The sequence below is a fragment of the Nuphar pumila genome, chromosome 6, assembly GCF_984573655.1.
Source record: "Nuphar pumila chromosome 6, dmNupPumi1.hap1.1, whole genome shotgun sequence".
Lineage (NCBI taxonomy): Eukaryota > Viridiplantae > Streptophyta > Magnoliopsida > Nymphaeales > Nymphaeaceae > Nuphar > Nuphar pumila.
The window spans coordinates 100,713,719-100,736,251 of record NC_143254.1 but is presented as its reverse complement, the minus strand read 5'-3'; the positions used below and the strand labels follow the sequence as shown (position 1 = coordinate 100,736,251).

At 40.1% G+C, this 22,533-nt stretch overlaps 1 protein-coding gene across 3 annotated transcripts in view; it reads left to right on the top strand.

Annotated features, from left to right (window-relative positions):
- LOC149835415 (K(+) efflux antiporter 3, chloroplastic-like) overlaps positions 1-22,533 on the top strand; it is a 119,194-nt gene that overhangs the window by 90,059 nt on the left and 6,602 nt on the right. The gene's annotated exons all lie outside the window — the stretch shown is intronic.

Sequence of the window (22,533 nt, the reverse complement as noted above, 5' to 3'; positions counted from 1 at the left end):
GTGTCCTATCTATTAGACTCATTATATAATAGGGATAAAAGATAGCATATACAAACACCCTCACATAATATACATATTTTCTTATGTACAAACAGTCCTGGGTCGTTTAGAGCAAAATTACCAAAATAATCCTACCGTAACAGAAAATTACAAAAACACCATTGGTTCTCAGAAACGTCCAGATTATTTCATCTTACTCAAAAACACTACGTCTAACACCTTCATCAAATTGTGGGTGGAGATGAACCATGAACAATTTTCTCTTCAAATGCCAATGTCTAGAAGAAGTTATGAAATGCCAGTGACTTACTATTCACCATTGATGAATCGTGGGTGCACCTCTTGGTTTTCCACTTCACATATAAAATTCTGATTCAGATAAATGTGGCCTAGTTATATCATGATGTATAAAACTCATAGCTATAGAGGTTGTACCTGTATTATCAGAATAGGAAATCGATCATGTGAGAGGCTACTTGTAATAACAAAAAAAGAAGAAGAAGAAGAAGAAGTTTTGGTTTGGGCCGGATCCGACCCGGGCCACCGCTCCTCGCTGTCATTAAAAGACAGCGAGGCAGGCGGGAGGAGGGTTACGAACCCCCCCTCACCGCCTCTCGCTCTCTGTTCTCTCTTTCTCACCCTCTCGTCCCCGACTCTCTCCCTCACCGACACTCTTGTCTCCCTCTCTCTTGGTTTCTCTCTCTCGCTCGTCCACCCACCGACATCGGCGACCCCCAACAGTCGCCATCGACATCGGCGACCCCGCTTTCCCTCCAGCGAGCTCCTCTTCGGCGAGCTTCCTCCGAAACCCCCCTGGTACGCCACCGCTTCCTCTTTTCCTTCTTTCTCTTCTCTCTCTCTCTCTCACTTCTCTGTGTGGCCACAGGAGGGGTCAAACCCCCTCCCTGAGCCTCCTTTTAGCAGGGGAGGGGCACGACACCCCTCTCTGCTCTCCGTTACGGTAGGGGAGGGGGGTTGAGCCTCCTCCCTTCTCTCGTTACGGCAGGGGAGGGGCTGAACCCCCTCCTTGCTTCGTTACGGTAGGGGAGGGGCCAAGTTCCTCCTCCCTATCCCCTTTTTGATGTGCCAGCAGGGGCCGATGTCCCCTGCCTTTTTGATTGCCAGCAGGGGCCGATGTCCCCTGCCTTTTTGATTGCCAGCAGGGGCCGATGGCCCCTGCCTTTTTGTCTACCAGCAGGGGCCGATGGCCCCTGGCTTTTTGTTTGCCAGCAGGGGCCATGGCCTCTGCCTTTTTGTTTGCCAGCAGGGGCCGATGGCCCCTGCCTTTTGTGCGCGAGCTTATACCCTTGGCCGGCAGGCCCGGGAAATCTTTGGAAGCTACATCGTGATGGGGACAAATCATTACAATTGTTGGTCTCCAACGAGGAATTCCTAGTAAACGTGAGTCATCTGCTCGCATTGACTACATCCCTCTTTTGGCAGCAAAGGTCATTTGGCCCTGCCCCATCCTTTCTTTTTTCAAGGCAATTGGGACAGTTGGCCCCAACCCTATCCATCGGAGAAGTCGAGCCTTCTCCTTGCTTTTTCTTTTGTCTGGGTTGCATGTTAATATCGCATATTTGCAGCTACGACGGATCCCACTCGCGTTCTGCGACCCAAGCCGTCAATCGTGTACATCCGCAGACGCCAGCGAACTCGCAACTCTCTAAGGTAGGAGAAGATTGCACAGAAGACTTGGATGATTGAATTAAGTTCAATTAAACTAAAAACGACCATTAAATGAATATATATATATATATATATATATATATATATATATATATATATATATTTATTTATACGATTATACACTTCACTCAAGGATGCGGTTTCGCAATCCTTGCTCTTTACCTTGCCATCGCGCTCTGCGCCTAGGCTTTTGCTTTTGCATATGTGTTGGTATTGCCTTGCTATTGCAGATGACGTGCAAGTTCTTGCTCTTTGCGTATCTCTTAAGGGCATCCTCGCGGAGGATGCAAGAGGCATTTATCACTCTCCCTCGTGCGACACGAGTTCAGTCGGGAGCGAGCGACACATCCTCTTCTAAGGAGAGGGATACCTCGCAAGGATCCTGGCTCTTAGTGTGCGCAGTCCTGCAGAGTCGACTTGAGATTTAGGGAGTTGTGCAAAAGCATCAAAGACTGCTCCAAATCAAAGCATTTGGAAGGAAGTGACTGGCTGGTTCTGCTCGCCTTTTTGGCATATCTCAGGTGATCACGAATTGGGGGTTCGAGCGAACTTCTTAGCCGGTGTTCTGTTGAGAAACCCGTATCCCGTCTATCGAGGCCGGTATCGAGTCATGCGAGACATGTAGATACCCCGATAGCGGATGTGATTCGAGAAAATCACGTATAATATGGGCACAAGGTACTGTTGTTTCAAAGGATAAAGTAAGGTAGACAAACTTTACATCTTTGTGAAACACTCCTGTTGAGGCTTCTATTGAGGAGCTATACCCCCCTTCATCCTAGAGTACTTGTAGTCGTGCACGACACGTCTAGTACTGCGATGATCGAATGAGACGGTCGTGTGACCTCGAACAGTGCTAAATGCACAATGCTGTAATCACATAAATGACCTCACATTCGCCTTCACAGGCAAGATGCTCGAGTGGTTTAAAGACCACAGCATAGAATGGGTCGTTAGTTAAGGAACCCCTAACGTACCTATTCGCTTCTATGTGTCTGTCAAGGGAGAGGACAGAGCAGTACAAACTCCAATGGACAGGTTGTTAACAACCACCCTACGGGCAACAATCCGGCCTCCCCAGTCATTGGAGTTAGGGGAAAGGGGCTACAATAGTTAGCTCAACACTTCTGCAGAAGTTGGATGCATCCGTGGCACTGCCTCCTTTGGGGAATCCTCTCTCGGCTAAAGCCGTCCCTTTGGAGCGGACTCAACTAGCTATTCGGGTTATTGAAAATACATAGAATAACAGACGCCCGAACTAGTCTCAGTTGTTTCTATATTTTGCCTGCGCGTACCCGCAGGATAGTAATTATCGAAACATAAGGTCTGTTCACACTGGTCGTAGGTTCGACTGACTCGCTTACACTATTGACTCGCTTGCACTATTGACTCGCTTGCACTACTAACTCGCTTGCACTATTGACTTGCTTATACTATTGACTCGCTTGCACTACTGACTCGCTTGCACTATTGACTTGCTTGCATTATTGACTGGCTTGCACTACTGACTCGCTTGCACTACTTATTCGCTTGTACTACTTACGCGCTTGCACTATTTTACCTCGTGCATTTCTTACCTATTTGACTGCATATCTGCTTTAAACTGCGTAACCTACTGAATTAAATTTACATAATTCAGTTCCTTGTATTCTCTCTTGTGCACCTACAGTTTTTCGCGAAACTAACCCATTCGAAACTAACCCATCTAGCCATTTTTAGATTTGATTTCGGAGGTGAATACACGTCAAATGAATTTCAAAACTATCTTAAACAAAATAGCATTATTTATCAAAGATCTTGTCCTAAAACTCCTCAACAAAGTGGTCTTGCCGAAAGAAAACATAGGCATCTTATTAAAACAACAAGAACTCTTCTTGTTTCTAACAATATTTCAAAGAACTTTTGGGTTGAAGTCGCTCTTTCCGCAACTTATCTTATAAATCAGATGCCTTCCTCATCCTTAAAAAATGTTTCTCCTTTTGAAAAATTGTTCCAAAGAATTTTTTGTTGTAAATGCTTTGTTCTTTTTTAAAGACAAGATAAACTTTCCCTAAAAGCTCTTGAATATGCTTTTATTGGCTATGGTGAAAATCAAAAGGGGTATACGTGTTATGATATTAAAAATAACAAACTTTATGTTTCAAAAAATATGACCTTTCTTGAAGAACAAAATGGATTTGAATTTCAAAATTCTAAGGAAGAGGTTGATTATTCTTTCCTCTTTAACTTATTGCCTAGAAATAAGTCTAAAGATTTTAATAATACTATTTGTGATGACAATTCTCATCAAAATGATGCTTTGTTGCATCAAAATGATGATTCTCACAATGAGAATCCCAATTATATACATGTGTATACTCGGCGAGAGGGCAATGAACATCAAAATGCTTTCGATATATATTCTCAAGACATTTCTTTGGAAGATCAAGTTGAAGAATCCCTACCTAGGCGATCTTCTAGGAATAGTAAACCTCCTCAAAAATTTGTGTCATATGATTCCTTTTCTCCAAATTATAGAATTTGTCTAATGATCGGAGGAAAATGATTCATGTGGAAGACCCAAAATGAATTTCTTTTTGGTTCATATCGCTGACCCCAATTGTTTTGGGATGAAGGCGTAGTTGTTGTTGTTGTTGTTGTCTAATGATCATCCATTTCTATCGTGAGCCTTCCAATTTTAAAGAAGCTAAGCAACATCCACATTGGATTGATGCTATGAGACTTGAGTTAGAAGCACTCAACAAAGCTAATACTTGGACAATTGTAGGTCTCCCTTTAGGAAAAAAGGCTATTGGATGTAGATGAGTTTATAAAGTTAAAACTCACAATGATGGGATATTAGAAAGATACAAAGCTAGGTTAGTTGCTAAAAGGTATGCACAAGAATATGAAATTGATTATGAGGAAACCTTTGCTCCAGTTGCTAGGATGACTAGTGTAAGAACCTTAATAGCCTTAGCGTCTATTAAACAATGGCCTATCGATCAACTAGATGTCAAAAATGTCTTTTTAAATGAGAACATCTGTAAATAAGTCTATATGGATCCTTCGCCGGGTCTTGAGATTGAGAAAGGAAAAATTCTTAAACTCAATAAAGCTCTTTATGGTCTTAAACAAGCTCCAAAAGCTTGATATAATCGCTATAGTAAAGTTGTTCTTGATAATGATTTTACCTCTTGTTATACTGATACTGCTCTTTTTTTTAAGTATGCAGGTGATCACATAACTATTTTATTATTATATGTTGATGACATAAACATCACTAGAAATGATAAAAAGGGCATTGAGATTATTAAAAATATTCTTAAAAACAATTTTGATATGTCTGACCTTGGATTTCTAAGGTATTTTTAGGGATCGAAGTTGTATATTCTCTTCAGGGATATGTTCTGTCTCAGATGAAGCTTGCATAAGATATTATTGCTAGGTCTGGCTTAACTGACAAAAAGAAAGTGGAGACTCCAGAAGTGATCAACGCTAAGATGAGAGCCAATGATGAAACTCCTTTAGAAGATCCCACTTCTTATCGTCAACTAATTGTATCACTAACATATTTGTCTATTATCAGGCCATATATTGCTCATGTTATTCACTGTGCAAGTCAATTTCAAAATACTCCTACTACCATTCACATGGCTGCCGTCATACGAAGTATCATATATTTGAAGGAAACTATAACCAAAGAACTATTTTTATCTTCTTCTTTATCTCTTAATTTAATTGCTTATACTGGCTCTTATTGGGTTGGTAACCCCAATGATTGTATTTCTACAACAGGTTATTGCGCTTTTCTTTTCTTGGAGAATCATTAATCTCTTGAAGATGTAAGAAACAACAGAAGGTGTCTCTTATCTTCTACGAAGGCTGAGTATAGGGCGATAACCACAACTACCACTGAACTTGTCTGGTTGAGAAGTCTGTTCAAAGATATGGGAGTCATTATCTCTACTCCTTCGAAGTTGTGTTGCGACAATAAGAGTACCATCTACATTGCTAGCAATCACACCTTCTATAAACGAATGAAGCACATCGATATAGACCGTCATTATGTTAGAGATGAATTTTTATGGGGCACAATTCAACTACCATATGTTACTTCAGAGTATCACCTAGCAGATTTCTTCACAAAAGCCTTGCCATCACCCTGTTTCTACTTTCTCCTAAGCAAACTCTCGGTGATCTCACTGTCAGTTTGAAGGGGGGGGGGTGTTAAGATGTATGGATGTTATATATATATCTTTTATAATGCCCATTAAGGGCAATTTAGTCTTTTCACCTTTTTATAAATATTCATGTCCATTAGGGATATTTTTGTATTTTTATTTTTTTCTTTTCTTTTTGATTTGTTAAAGGGGTAAAAAGGGGCTTCCCTAAGAGTCATTGGGACCCTCCCAATAACTCTTTGGGAGCTCCCCTTGGCCCCCTCTTGTGGTGTATTTAAAGGGGTCTTCTCCCCCATTATTTGCTATGCTTGTTTAAGCATTTCAATAAAGGCTTCTATATTATTTTAAGTTCTCTTCTCCCTTGTGTATGTTTCTTGTTTGCCCTTTGTGGCATATTGTATCTTGTCCATTAGAGACATTGTATTTATGTGATTGTACGTTCTTGTAGTCACTTTGTGACATTAATTTTTTTGGCACTTGTATTTCATTACAACTACAAGCTTTATACTTTGGAGAAAAGGAGTCATAGGATACTAATCTTTTGTTAAAGATACTTTAGAATGTTAAAATATGTTATATATATATATTACATATATATGTCTATGTGTCTATCTACATATATAAATATATATTTATTTTGTAATACCCAATAGGGGCAAATTAGTCTTTTCATATTGTACACGCATATCCTAAAAGATATACTCTTTTTCTTTTTACCTTTTTTCTTTTCTTTCTTTATTGGTTGAGAGGGGTTCACAAAGAGTCGTTGGACCCCTCCAACGGTCATAAATATGACCGTTGGAGGGGCTCCAACGACTCTATGGGAGCCCCTCCTTGGGTCCCTTAGTGTGTATAAATAAGGGGCTTGGCCCCATGTATTCTTTAAGCTTCTTGTGAAGCCTTATGTGAGTGGAATATATTTTTTCACCTTATTTTGTGTGTTTTACCACTTTTGTGGTTTGTTGCAATCTTGCCCTTTAGTGGCTTCTTGTGTATGTGCGTGCTTTCGTGCTTGCTCTTAGAGATATCACCTCACTCTTTTGGCACTTCATTACATAGTATCAAAGCCTTGGTTGAGAAAGCTTCATCGGATCCTCTCTTGACAAGTAATATCACTCATCTTTCTTACTTTCTAACTCTTTTTCTATAAATGGCCAACAAGGATGCAAAAATTGACCTCTCATTCAAATTGGATGGGACCAATTACCGAATGTGGGAGGCCGCTATGGAAAATAACCTCAAAGGTAAAAAAACTTTGGGGTTATGTGTGTGGAACCATTCCGGAACCACAATTGAAGTTAACTAAATTTGAAGGAAATGAGGAAAGCATTAAACGAAGAGGAAAAAGAGAAGGCTATTCTTGATTTCTCTTCAAAAATGGAAGATTGGGAAAGTGAGCATGCTAAAATTCTAGCATGGTTCATGAATAATGTCGAATTAAAGATTTGTGCAAATCTTGCAAAGTTCAAGAAGGCTAATGAAGCTTTGTTCTTTATAAAAGGCATGTACACTCAAAAGACCTTGCTAGGCATTTCTTTTTACAAGAAAAGGTAAGAGCTACCAAGCAAGGTGATATGAGTATGATGTAGGGCAGGATGGACCCAGGCCATACCCCAAGACCCGTGACCCGGATCCAGTTCCATCAAGAAGAAGATCCAGATCTCGTCTCGGGTCCATGACTGGACCTGTGACCCGGATCCACTAGCTGACCATTTAAAACCCTCTCCTAGGGTTTTACGAAAGAAGAAGAAGATTGATTCCTTGGCAGCAGCCTTTTCGTTCCAGCATTTTTTTTTACTTTCTTTACCTATTGACTGATTCCTTTGCATTGTTTGCTATTTTCATTTATCGTTCAACACTGTTATTCGTTCATTGAAGTTCTCTATTTCAATAAAAGGAGGTTTAACATAGTCACCATCATTTTGGGTGACTGTTTCTCTTATTTCTGGCCATTGCTGAACGTGAGAGTCACATTTCCTAATCTAGCCAGTAGATACGTTGCAGCAGACCGTCAGCCGCTGCATCAGAGTGGTATCAGAGCCAGCGCCTATCCCCTCGTTCGCAAGATGGCTTTGGAGGTGAGGGGCGATCCAGCGACGGTGATCGAGCAAGAGGATGTCGACAACGCAGATCCGATGTTGCGGATGATGGAGATGATGACGAAGATGCAGGAAAATGTGTTGCGTATCAGCCGGGACGTGGCAAGCATATCACGACGACTTGATGGGGTCGAAGGGAGAGTCGTTGCCCTTGAGTCGCCGATGGAGCCCTCCGCGACCTCACGGCAAAGACTGGGGGCTGCGTTGGATGTCGTAGCATACGTGGAAGCAGTCCAGCCGACGCCCTTTCAGCCCGACTTTGTCGATGCCCCTCAACCAGCATTCCCCCCTCCATTCCCGGGTTCGACAGCAGCGGCGTAACACGCAGTTGGTACCCTCCATCTGAACCAAGAAAATAGGGCAGGGCAACCCCACGTCGAGGGTGCAGTATTGCCTTGGCCTCGAGTCATGGGGGCTATGCCGCAGGCAGGGCTGGGCCTGCAGGAACCCAGCGTCACGTCGGGTCCTGCCGTAGGTTTGGGTCCTAGTGCACCACAGACCAGGTTTCGGTTTCCTATGGGTCTGCCGCAGGTTGGGTTTGGTCTGCAAGAACCCAGCAGCACGCGGGACCCCGCTGCAAGCCCCAGCGCAGCGACTCGACCCGGGAAGGAGCTTGTTCTCTCTCCTAGTCCCGCACACAGAGGCCTTGCGGCGACCAACCAGCGAGTGGAACCTGGCGGACCCGTGTGGATGGGTCCGAACCCGAGAGGGTTTGGGCCAGAACATTTTTTAGCGGGACCCAGGCCTGGATCTCGGGGACCACCCTTTGGGTCCCTGGGAGCGAGAGCGGGTCCGGGATCCGAACCCCCTTACCCAACCAACCCAATTGGGTTTGGTTCGCGGTTCGTCCCGAATCAAACCCAACCCATTATCTTTGAACCCCAAAATGAATCCAATACCGACCCAAACCCATAACGGCCCCGGACGGAGCTTCAGTTTGGATTTGAGTCAGGTCAAAACCAGACCCATAATCATATGGATCGTGGATCGAGTTCAAACCAAGCCTCTTATCCCCACAACTCGACCCTCGATCCAACCTATCCATATCTGGGTCCGACGAGTAGTTTAGGAACAGACCCGATCCACATTCCATCGGGCGAATCAACCCAACAATATACCAACCAGACCCTAGACCCAAACCAGAACCAAACCCTCAACCCAACTCTGATCCAGAATCTAGTACCATATCCGACCCAACTCCAGTATCCTAACCCAAACCCATATTATGTCATTCCTACCCACCTAGAACCCGAGACCCATCCCTCTTACTTGGGACCCCCTGTCATACCGGTGCCACAACACCGACCACAGATGGCTCCCGCCCGCGGGCCAGCCAGACCGAGGCAGACTCAGCAGGGTCCGGCGCGACCAGAGCGCCGACAACAGGTAGTCGGAATTCGCCAACCACAGCAGCCAGGCGAACAAGACCACGAAGATGGAGCAGTGTGGGATGATGACACCTTCTGGAATGAGCATCCTGCAGGAATGGTAGGGGCCCGACAGCAGAGAGCACCAAAGTGCCCCTCCACGTATGGGTGAAGTTAGAGCTTCCAGAGTTCCCAGGTCGGTTCGATGCAGAGCAGTTCTTTGATTGGTCATATGCCATCCAATTCTTCTTCGACTACCACGATGTCGCCAAGCACCGTCGTGTCTCCCTAGCCTCTACTCGGTTGAGAGGCCTAGCACAAACATGGTGGGTTGAGATGCAGCGGTCAAGGGAGCGACAGGAATTAGAGCGTGTACAGACTTGGGAAGAGATGCAGAGATTGATGCAATCAAAATTCGTGCCTTCAAATCACACTGAGAGAGCCTACAAGGAGTATCTAACCCTGCATCAAGGCACCAATACTGTGGCGGATTACACTACGGAGTTCCATCTCCTTTCCCTACGAGTACAGATCGAGGAGATCGCCCGCTAGCAGGTCATGAGGTATATTTCTGGTCTCCGTCCTGCTATTTTTGACGACTTCAGTTGTATCACAGTCGAGTCACTGGATCAGGCAAGTAGTTATGCTATGAATGTAGGGGAGAAACTGAAAAGGAGACAAGAACATAGGACATCCTGTAGTGTTCAGTTCAGTCAACCCAAGTCGAGTTTCCCAACCAGGGGAGCGAGCTCCCCTAGGAAGGAGGACTCAAAGTCTACCCCTAGCCCAGAATTTAGCAAACCTGATCAATCTGGACCCGCGTACCACACCAGATCCAAGGGTAAGCCCAATGAGTCCATTGTTCATTGTTTTAGGTGTCAAGAGTTAGGTCATATTGCGTCCAAGTGTCCCACCATGAATAAGAACACTCATCTAGCAGAGGGCATTGTTGAGTCTGCGTCCGATAGTGAGAGCGAGGGTGAGTCGCTTTTTGAGGGGAATGACGAGGTGAAAGTCGTAGAGTTCGATGGCAGCATCGAAAATTTGTTAACCATCCGTCATGTGTTGACCACATCCCGAGAGTCGCCCCCCCCACAAAATCGTTGCGAAATAATATTTTTAGAACTCGGTGTAACTGTGAGGGGCGTGCGTGTGACATTATCATTGATACTGGAGCGTGCGAGAATATGGTGTCTGAGAGTGTCGTGTCCACCTTGAACTTAAAAATAGAAAATTTATCCCAACCTTATAAAATGGCATGGTTCAAGAAAGACAACGAGGTGCCCATCACCCTGCGTTGTCTAGTTCGGTTCTCTATGGGTTAGCATTACCACGATGAAGTGTGGTGTGACGTGGCGCCCATGAGTGTGTGTCACATCCTATTGGGACGACCCTGGCAGTTTGACCGTAAGACCATCCATGATGGCCGTAGGAATACGTACACATTTGTCTTTCAGGGTCATAGGATAGTTCTCCTTCCCACCAAGGAGACCGGGTTGCCCCGGCTAGCGGGCCTAGCTGACCGATCTTCCCTCCTTGGGCTGCCCGAAACTTGGTACATTTCTCCTACATCTAATGTGTCTGATCTATGTGCTTACTGTGGAGACAACAAGTCGTCAGAGCCGACTTCTTTCCCACCAGGGGAGAATGATGCATGGCAGGATGGACCCAGGCCATACCCAAGACCCGTGACCCGGATCCAGTTCCATCAAGAAGAAGATCCGGATCTCGTCTCGGATCCATGATTGGACCCGAGACCCGGATCCGCCAACTGACCATTTAAAACCCTCTCCTAGGGTTTTACGAAAGGAGAAGAAGATTGATTCCTTGGCAGCAGCCTTTTCGTTCCAACATTTTTTTTACTTTCTTTACCTATTGTCTGATTCCTTTGCATTGTTTGCTATTTTCATTTATCGTTCAACACTGTTATTCGTTCATTGAAGTTCTCTATTTCAATAAAAGGAGGTTTAACACAATCACCATCATTTTGGGTGACTGTTTCTCTTATTTCTGGCCATTGCTGAACGTGAGAGTCACATTTCCTAATCCAGCCAGTAGATACGTTGCAGCAGACCATCAGCCGCTGCATCAGAGTATTAGGGACTATTATAGTGCCCTATCTTCTTTATGGGATGAACTTGTTCTTCTCGAACCTCAATGGGAAGGTAGTGTTATTGCCATGAGGCAAGAGCAAATAGAAAAAAAGAGTTTTTTTTTTTCAATTTATTCATGGACTTCATCCCGAATTTGAGCAACTTAGAGGATCCCTTCTTCATAGGGCTTCTACTCCTCTAAGTGACATTTTGGCCAACTTGTGTCAAGAAGAAACTCGTTTGGCCGTGAAAAGAGATGTTGATGAAGTTCATGCCGTGTTTAGACTCGGCAACAATGTAAGATCATATAAACCACCCTATTTTTTGAAGAATAATGGTGGTGGAGGAAGAAAAAATATTTGTCATAATTGTTATGAACCGGGCCATATTTGTCCGGATTGCCCCAAATTCAAGAAGGCTTCCGTTGGTGAAATTCCTCCAAACACAAATGAAGATTGAAAGAAGGATGGAGACATAAAGGAGTCCATCGCTCATCTTACCGAAACTCTTCAACAATTTATAAAGATGAATTCTTCTACATCATCCTCACCCCGCCATCTCCTCTTTTCTAGGTATGATCTCTTGGATTCTTGACTCGGGTGCCTCCTTTAATATGACTCCAAATGCATCACTTTTGTCAAAACCAAGTCACAATAAATTCAAATCATATGTTTCCACCGCCGATGAAACATCCTTGGATGTTGAAGGCATTGGAAACCTTGAGAAAACTTATGACCAAAACAAAGATTTTTTTGTACCCAAAATCCGAATTATTCCAAAACTTAATTTAAATCTTTTTTTCGTTTCTCAAATTACCGATTTTGAATGTGATGTCACTTTTTCACCTACCCATTGCTATGTGCAGGATCTCCGGTCCGGAAAGTGGATTGGGCAAGGCCATAGAAGAGGGGATCTTTATTATATGGATTTTTTGTCTTTGCCATCCAAATCATTTTGTAATCATGTTCAATCCAAAGATATTGGGACTTGGCATAAGAGGCTTGGACATCCTAGTATTTCCAAGTTGTATCTCTTTCCTTTCTTGAAAATTTTTTGTAATACAAGTACATTTACATGCAATGATTGTATTCTTGGAAAGATTCATTCGCTTTCGTATTCGCATAGTAATTTTGTGTCAAAAAGACCTTTTGAACTTGTGCATTCTGATGTATGGGGGCTGATACCGGTTATGTCCAAAGGGGGATATTCCTACTATGTTACTTTTATTGATGACTTTACTAGATATACATGGGTATGCATTATTAAAATTAAATCCGATGTCTTCACTAATTTTAAAGAATTCCATGCTCTTATTCAAAATCAATTTCAAAACAATATAGCTATATTTAGATCCGATTCTGGAGGTGAGTACATGTCTAAAGATTTTCAAAGTTATTTCAAAATAAATGGAATTTTGCACCAACGATCTTGTCATAAAACTCCGCAACAAAATAGTCTTGCGGAAAAGAAACATAGACATTTAATTGAAACTACAAGAACACTTCTTGTCTCTAAAAATGTTCCTAAAAACTTTTGGGCCGAAGCTCTTCTTACCGCAACATATCTTATCAATCGTATGCCCTCTTCTTCTTTAAAAAATGTATCACCTTTTGAAAAATTATTTAAAATTACTCCAAATTTTAATAGACTAAGGATCTTTGGATATAAATGCTTTGTACTTATTCAAGGACAAGATAAATTATCACCCAAAGCTCTTGAATGTGTGTTCATTGGCTATGGTGAATAAAAAAGGCTATAGATGCTATGATATTCGAAACAATAAACTCTATGTGTCAAGAAATGTAAACTTTCTTGAAGAACAAAATGGTTTTGATATCCACACATCTAGAGAAGACATTGATTATTCCTTCATTTTGACTTAGCTCCTAAAATTGAGTCTCCTGATGCAATTATTTGTGATAATACTTGTGATGGCATTGTACATCATAATGATATACCACAACATGGTAATGTTTCTTAAAATGAGAACCTTAATGATATAAATGTATATACCCGGCGGTTAGGAAATGAACATCAACCTTCTCTTGAAAGATATTCTCAAGACTTCTCTTTAGAAGAACCTATTGATCAACCTAGGAGATCTTCTCGTAATAGTAGGCCACCACAAAAATGTGTCTTATGAATTTTTTTCACCTAATTATAGGACTTGTCTCATGTTAATACATTTGTATCATGAGCCTACTTCATTTAAAGAAGCTAAAGATCATCCACATTGGATTGAAACCATGAAAATTGAATTAGAGGCTCTTAACAAAGCCCAAACTTGGAGCATTATTCGTCAACCATTAGGAAAAAAGGCAATTGGGTGTAGATGGGTATATAAAGTCAAAACCAAATGTGATGGATCTCTAGAAAGATACAAAGCTCATTTGGTTGTAAAAGGCTACGCCCAAGAATATGGGATTGATTATGAAGAAACCTTTGCTCCAGTAGCTAGAATGACTAGCGTGCGAACATTAATTGCCTTAGCCTCCATTAAGCAATGGCCGATATATCAACTTGATGTTAAAAATATCTTTTTAAATGGAACTTTATATGAAGAAGTTCTTATGGATCCTCTGCCAGGTCTTGAAATTGGTAAAGGAAATATTCTAAAATTAAATAAAGCTCTCTATGGTCTTAAACAAGCACCAAAAGCTTGGTATGATCTTTTTAGCAAAGTAATTCTCGATAATGGTTTTTCCTCATGTTATACTGATACTACTTTGTTTGTTAAAACCAGAGTTACCAGTCGAGGAAGCGGGAGCGGGAAGCGATACGGGAAGCGGGAGCGGGAAGCGAGGCACTTTCAAAAATTTAGGAAGCGGGGAAGCGTGGGACTACTTAGAAGAAAATTATGAACCGTCTCGGAAGCGACATAGGAAGCAAACCAGAAGCGAGGGGGAAGCGAAAAAATGGGGAAGCGAGGGGGAAGCGTGTTTCCCATAAAAGGGAAACGCGCTTCCCATAAAAGGGGGACGCTTCCCCTCACACTTCGGAAGCGCGCTTCGGGGAAGTGCGCTTCCCCTTTTACCTAGGCGCTTCCGGTAACTCTGGTTAAAACTTCAAATGAGTACATAACAATTTTGTTGCTATATGTTGATGACATGATTATCACAGGTAATGATAAAAAGGGTATTGACCTTATTAAAAATATTCTCAAAGAAAATTTTGATATGTCTGACCTTGGTTTTCTAAGGTATTTTTTAGGAATTGAAGTTGCATACTCCCCCAAGGGGTATGTTCTTTCTCAGATGAAGCTTGCCTCCGACATTATTGCCCGGTCTGGGCTGACTGATGACAAGAAGGTGGAGACTTCAGAAGTGATCAACGCCAAGATGAGAGCCAGTGATAGCACTCATTTAGTAGATCCCACGCCTTATCGTCAGTTGATTGGGTCACTAACATATTTATCTATCACCATGCCCGATATTTCTCATGTGGTTCATAGTGCAAGCCAATTTCAGATTGCTCCTTCTACCATTCACATAGCCGCAGACATGAGGATTATCAGATATTTGAAAAGCACCATAACTAAAGGATTATTCTTACCCTCTTCTTCACCTCTTACTTTACTTGTCTATACTGACTCTGATTGGGGGGGTAACCCCGATGATCGTATTTCCACCACAGGTTATTGTGTGTTTCTTGGAGAGTCACTTATTTCATGGAGGTGTAAGAAGCAACAAAATGTTTCTCTCTCTTCTACCGAAGCAGAGCATCGTGCGATGGTCACTACCACCACTGAGATTGTATGGTTAAGAAGCTTGCTTAAAGATATGGGCGTCTCATTCTCAACTCCTTCGAAGTTGTGCTGCGACAACAAGAGTTTTATCTACATTGCCAGCAATCACACCTTTCTTGAACGAACAAAGCACATTGAGATGGACTGTCATTATGTTCGTGATGAGTTCTTACGGGACACCATTCAACTGCCATATGTTCCTACCTATGTCACAGGGATTCGGCTAGCAGGTGCTGCACCCGCGTTGACGCGACTCGACGCGGGTGCGGGTGCGGCACCGGCTGCGGTCAACCCAATCCTGGGTGCATTGACCGCACCCAGGGTCATTTTTGTCCTTTTTTTGGATTTTTTTTTTAAATTTTTTTGCCCTATGAAATGGGCTGCGGAATTTAAAAAAAAAATCTTTGTGGGGGCGCTGCCCCCCTATAACCCCCCGCCCGTTGACCGCGCAGAGGGACTCGCGCCGGGAGGAGCCCCCGGACCCCCCTTCCTGCAAGGGCAAAAACAATGAATCAGGCTCCACAACTAATCACTTTCATCTTTGGGGACAACCATATAAGATAAAAAAATGGTAAAAAGCAAGTTGGGCACACATTCAGATATATATCTAAAAAAAATCAATGCCTCTGCAAACATAAAACAAAAGGCTTCTCATGAAGAGGGATCAGTCTAGGAAGTTAATAAGTGTGTTGACTTCCATAGCCATCTGCAGGTGTTAACACATACCATAAAATACACCCTTGAAGTTTAAAAATGACTTGGCGGTTCCATGCATTAATGGACACCAGTAGCTATTTTTGCAATTTTGTGTAAAAATAAGTTACACACTTATTAGTTGTGCATTCAAAATGCACAATTATTAATATGTTTTCCTAATAAAAAATACTAAAATGTCCATAATTGTGACAATTAATACACCTAATCACCATATCAATTTTTAAATTTGTTAGGGGCATAAAATTGTGGTGAATGTGCTAACATGCATAAATGTCATGGACCTTAACAGCTACCATACATTCATACATATACACTATATATATATATATATATATTACATTTTTTCCCCTGCTGCACCCCCGCACCCGGGTTTTTGGAAGTGCCGAATCCCCACACCCGCACCCATGTGACATAGGTTCCTACCGAGTATCAGTTAGTGACTTCTTCACCAAAGCTTTGCCATCGCCTCGTTTTTACTTTCTCCTTAGCAAACTCTCGGTGATCTCACCATGTGTTTGAGGGGGGTGTTAAAATATGTTATATATATATATATATATATATATATAGAGAGAGAGAGAGAGAGAGAGATTATGACACATACACATATATATGTCTATGTGTCTATCTATATATATAAATATATATATTTCTTTTGTAATACCCAATAGGGGCAAATTAGTCTTTTCACATTATACACACATATCTTAAAAGATATGCTCTTTTTCTTTTTACCTTTTATCTTTTCTTTCTTTATTGGTTGAGAGGGGTCCACAAAGAGTCGTTGGACCCCTCCAACGACTCTATGGGAGACCCTCCTTGGGTCCCTTAGTGTGTATAAATAAGGGGCTTGGCCCCGTGTATTCTTTAAGCTTCTTGTGAAGCCTTATGTGAGTGGAATATATTTTTTCACCTTATTTTGTGTGTTTTACCACTTTTGTGGTTTGTTGCAATCTTGCCCTTTAGTGGCTTCTTGTGTATGTGCGTGCTTTCGTGCTTGCTCTTGGAGATATCGCCTCACTCATGTGGCACTTCATTACATAGAAGAGGGAGAAAAGATGGGTTTGGAGGAGGTACAACAATCCAAACAAGAGGGCAAAATGTCTTCACTATTGTTTATTATGAATCACTATTCAAAATACAATACAAGGGTCAACCCCCTTTAGACCTGAAAAAGAAAAGAACAAAATAACTAGTATACCCCTTCACTATAAGGTATGTACATATAAGTCTAATAAGTTACTTTACATAACTCTATGATACAATATAGTATACAGACTTTCAATACCCTCCTTCAAACTTGGAAGGATGTAAAAGAATAATTCCAAGTTTGGAAAGGAAAAAACTGAAATACAAAGGAGAAAGACTTTGTAAACACATTTGCAATCTGATTCTTTAAGTTAACATGCTCTAAAGCTATAATCCCCATCTTCATAAGCCCTTCTTGTATAATGACAGTCTATTTCAATGTGCTTAGTGCACTCATGAAACTGTGGATTCTTTGCAATATGAATAGCACTCATATTGTCACAATATAGTTGAGTTTTTTTTTCACATGGAATTCCCAATTCCTTTAATAACTATCGAATTCAAATAATCTCAGCCACAACTTGAGCCATCGCTCTGTATTCGGCTTCTGCAGTGGACAATGCAACTCTATGTTGCTTCTTGATCTTCCACAAGATCAAAGAGCTTCCAAGAAAAACACAAAACCCTGTAGTAGAAAGTCGATCCTGGTGCCGATCCCCATACATCTGAATGCAATAATTCAAAAGGCTTTTTAGAAACAAAGTTACTATTTGAAAAAGGAAGAAAATACATTTTTCCAAGAATACAATCATTGCAAATAAATTCCTTTTCATTAAAAAATTTCTCCACGAATAAAAAAAGATACAATTTAGAGGCACTAGGATGACTAAGTCTTTTATGCCAAGTGATAACATCCTTAGATTGAATATGATTACAAAAAGATTTGTAAGGTAAAGTTAAAAAATCTATATAATATAAGTCCCCTCTCTTATGGCTTTTCCCAATCAGCTTCCTGGATCAGAGATCCTGTACGAAGCAAACCGTAGGTGAAAAAGAGACCTTATAACCATGATCGGATATTTAAGAAATCACAAAAAGGTTTAAGTTGAGTTTAAGAATAATTCTAATTTTTGGAACATAAAATTCTTTATTTTTGCTTAAAACTTTTTCAAGGTTTCCTATACCCTTAACATCTAAGGATGTACCATCGGCGGTAGAAACAAAAGATTTGAAAGAGTTGATATTTTGTTTGGATAAAAGAGATGCATTCGGAGTCATATGAAAGTACACACCCGAATAAAGGATCTAAGAAGGCATACCGGGAGGTGACGAAACTGCGACACCGAAAGTAGCAATGGAGTTGTTGATCTTCATAAAGTGTTGGAGAGATTCCGTAAGTTGAGCAATAGCGTCTTTGATGTCATTTCTCTTTGCTCGACTCATTACAAAAGTGACACATTTTTTCTTCCTCCATTATAGTTATTTTTCACAAAATAATGCATGTCCTCATGTTATTTCTCAGCCTAGACACTGGATGTACTTCATCACCATCTTTGCTTATAGCAAAGCGAGTTTCTTCTTGACAAAGCTCGGCAAGAGCTTCACTAATAGGAGGAGAAGTCCTATGAAGTAATGATCATCTTAATTGTTCAAATTCGGGACGGAGGCCATGTAGAAATTGGAAGAATCTTTCTTTCTCCATTTGTCGTTGCCTCATTTCAATAGCACTTCCTTCCCATTGAGGTTCTTGAAGAGAAAGTTTGTCCCATAGAGGAGACAAAGTACTATAAAAGTCTCTAATATTCATGTCAACTTGCTTAGTATTTCTCACTTTTTCTTGCAAAAAATAATGTTTAACAAAGTCTCTTTGAGTATACATGTCCTTCATAAAGATCCATGCTTTATTTGCTTTTCTAAATTTGGTGGGATTAGCACAAATTTTGAGCTCTCATTGCTTATGAACCATGCTAATATCTTAGCATGTCCACTCTCCCAATCTTTCATTTGGGATTGATAATCTTGAATAGCCTTTATTTTTTTCATTACTTGATGCTTTTTCTTGATGTCCCTCCTGCTTGATGAGCTTCAATTATAGATCGGGAACGATGCCACATACATATTCCTAAAGTTTCTTGCCTTTGAGATTGTTCTCCATAGTGGTTGCCCACATTCTATAGTTGAACCCATTCAATTTGAATGAGACATTGATCTTTGCATCTTTGTCGGCCATGACAAAAGGAGAGAAATAGATAAACGAAAAGAATGTGTGTTATACAATCACACACAAAACAATAAGGTGAGGCCCAAGAGTGTCAAACACCTAGGGGCTCTAATACCATGTAATAAAACTCAAGTGCACAAGAGGAATGCCACAAAGGGCTACAAAGAATGCACAAACACACAAGTAAGAAGCCACTAATGGGCAAGATACAAGAAACCACAAAGGGGCTAAGCATAACACACTCAACAAGGAGCAAGAACACAAATATAATAAAAAATATTATATTTAAAATTCAAAGGAAAGCATAGATCAAAAGAGGGGCTAACAGCCCCTATTTATACGATGTGGGGACCAAGGGGAGCTCCCATAGAGTTATTGGGAGCTCCCCAAAGGTCATACTTATATGACCGTTGGGGATACTCCCAACTACTCTATGGTTAATGATCATAGAGCCCTTGGTCAATGAATAAAAAGAAAAAATAAAATAATACAACAAAAGACAAAACTGTCCCTAGTCGACAGTTCTAATTACAAGGGTAAAAGACTAAAATGCCCCTGGTGGGCAATACAAAAAACATGACAGAATATATATATATATATATATATATATATATATATATATATATATATTACAAAACAAATAGGAAGAGACATATATATATATACATAGTTATGTGTATATATATTTTAACAAAATCCACATTCAAGGCCACTAAGGGCACAAACACATGCCTGCAAGAAAACATAAGCCACTAAGGGTGAGAAAGCACATTTAAAATATATATATATATATATATATATATATATATATATGTATAATTTCATTAAGCTCACAATAATGCATAAAGAAAGACATTATAATATCCTAAGAATAGTATGATCCTATAGATCTAATGCATGTGAAGAATCAAGGAGCCTTCGATCATAAGCAAAAATTCACCCAAAACCAAAAGTGGTCAATATGGACACACCTACCAGTCCCACAAAGGGGATACACACAAAGAAGGCTCAAATAACATAATATTTTATCGTTCACTCAAATCATGCAAGAAGCATTATGCTTAAATTCCCATGTGATGTAAAAACATGTAAGATAGTGTTTACTAAAGAGCCATATGACCAAGAAATAACACAATCACAAGGGACAAAAGCCACTAAGGTCTCCAAAGAGAACCCTCACAAAAACCTTTTCAATAAATATTTTTATTAATGATTATGATGCACTAAGCATGTAAGGCACAAATCATTCAAGTGCAATGAGTGTACTCACAATAAACACCTCCCAAGAGGCAAGAACACAAGCCACAAATGGGCACAACAAGTGAGCACACAATAACTTAAATATTTTTGATAATTTTAAAAATGCACATTTAGAATGCAATCATAAACCTCATAGAGGAGTTCAACATAAATACCACAAGTTTTTAAGTCATAATACTCACAAGGAATAGCTTTAGCAAAAGATCACAACCCTGAAAAACGAAAACACATAAATTTGAAGCCATACATAAAGACATGTTTTGATATTTAAAAGCATGAAGTGCTCGAAAAAAATATCTAAGTGCCAAAAACACATGCTCAAGAATACTAGATCATATATGTACATATTAAATAAAGAGAGTTCAAAAATCTAAGATTCAAACTAGATCTCATAAAAGCATACACATGTATAAATATCATTTTACAAAACCAAATAAATATTATAAACCTTATAAAACATTTAATAAAGATTTTTTAAATAAATTCAATAATAATTTTGAAAAATATTTGAAAGTTTAGTTTTAAAAAATAACAAATAATTTTCAAAGATAAGAAAAATGAGTATTTTTTCATGCATAATGCATGAGATAGACAACTCAAGTAAAACTAAAGATTTAAGATACATACCGGGTCAAGATCTCCCTTGAATCCAAGTCATATATCGATCACGATTCCTTCACGAAGCACGAACTCGAACCAAAGAGTCCCAAGACCCAAAGAGGCAAAATACCAAGAAATTTTTCTTGGCTCCGATACCATGTAATGAAATCAAATGCATAAGCACAAGAAAAAGTCCTACAAGGGACAATACAAATGCCAAAGGTAATACAAATGCACTTAAGTGCATACAATGGCTACAAAGAGCCTAAATGTGCACAAACACAAGTCCACAAAGGGACAATACTCAATCCAATCAATTACAAATACATGAGATCATAAGAGGTACCAAATAGCATACACAAAATAACACAAAAAACATAAAAAAATAATAATCTTTATTGAGATAGAATGCTTAGGAAAGCATTAAAAACAAATGGGGGTATTTACTATTTACCCCTTTATATAGGCTACATGGGCACCATATAGCCTTTGGGAAGATCCCAACGATTGGACAAAGTCCAATATACCCTCATATAAGAGGAAAAAAGACAAAAGATAAAAAAATGTACAAAGACAAAAATGCCCCTACATGGGCAAAACCTATCACAATAATAAAACAATTAAAAAAATATATAATATATACATTTTAACAGGTTCCACATTCAACCATCCTTCATCAGTAACATTATTTGGGCTGGCTTGAATCTCAGCTTAGAGAAGAAAAGAGACAGATTTGACATGAAGCTTTTCCAAACTATGGTTGAAAGTTGAAACTGGAAAAATCTTACAAGTTAAAGGAGGAACTCATGGATGATGATGTGATCAGGATTAACAAGAACTAAAGAAGATAAGGAAGGAAGAACGAAAACATTTTTCTCAGCAAAGGAAAGAAAACGGTTTTAGGCGATTGGCCATAATAACGTTAGAGATGACCGACACTGGCATACACAAAAGCTGCCTTTTTTGTAGTTTTTTTAGTGGATGAACTAGTTTAGTTATTGAGAGAGAATTTTCTCAAAGAAAAGATTAAGATGAGAAAGGATGAAATCAAATTTAGGAGAAGCGTAGGGTTTGAAAGACGGAAACTAAAATGGAACGAAATAAAAAAAGAACAGAAGTAGGAAAAGGATAAGATCTTGAGAAAAATTATTATAGAGACCTGTGGCTAAACTTGATGTAATATTGTGCCAAAACTCTAAATTCCACCTTTAAATTGCGACACAAAGAGAGGACGGAGAGAGGCTAAGCAGATATGGAAGGTTGTAGGCAGAAAAAGGAGACACCTGTGTAGAAAGTTGGACATCTGATCATATTAACTTTATGATGTATTAGGCTTTAGTAGATTACTGACATACACTTACATGATGATAAATTTACAATAATACAACCAAAATAATAAATAATTGCAAAATTATCATAACTACACGATTTTTTAGTCGGAATGACATAGAAACTCACTACTTTCATTCCACATGTTTCATAGGAAAAAATAGTTTTATCAAACATATATGTGAGAAAGAAAAAGTTTCCCAACTAACTCAAAGAACAAAAAT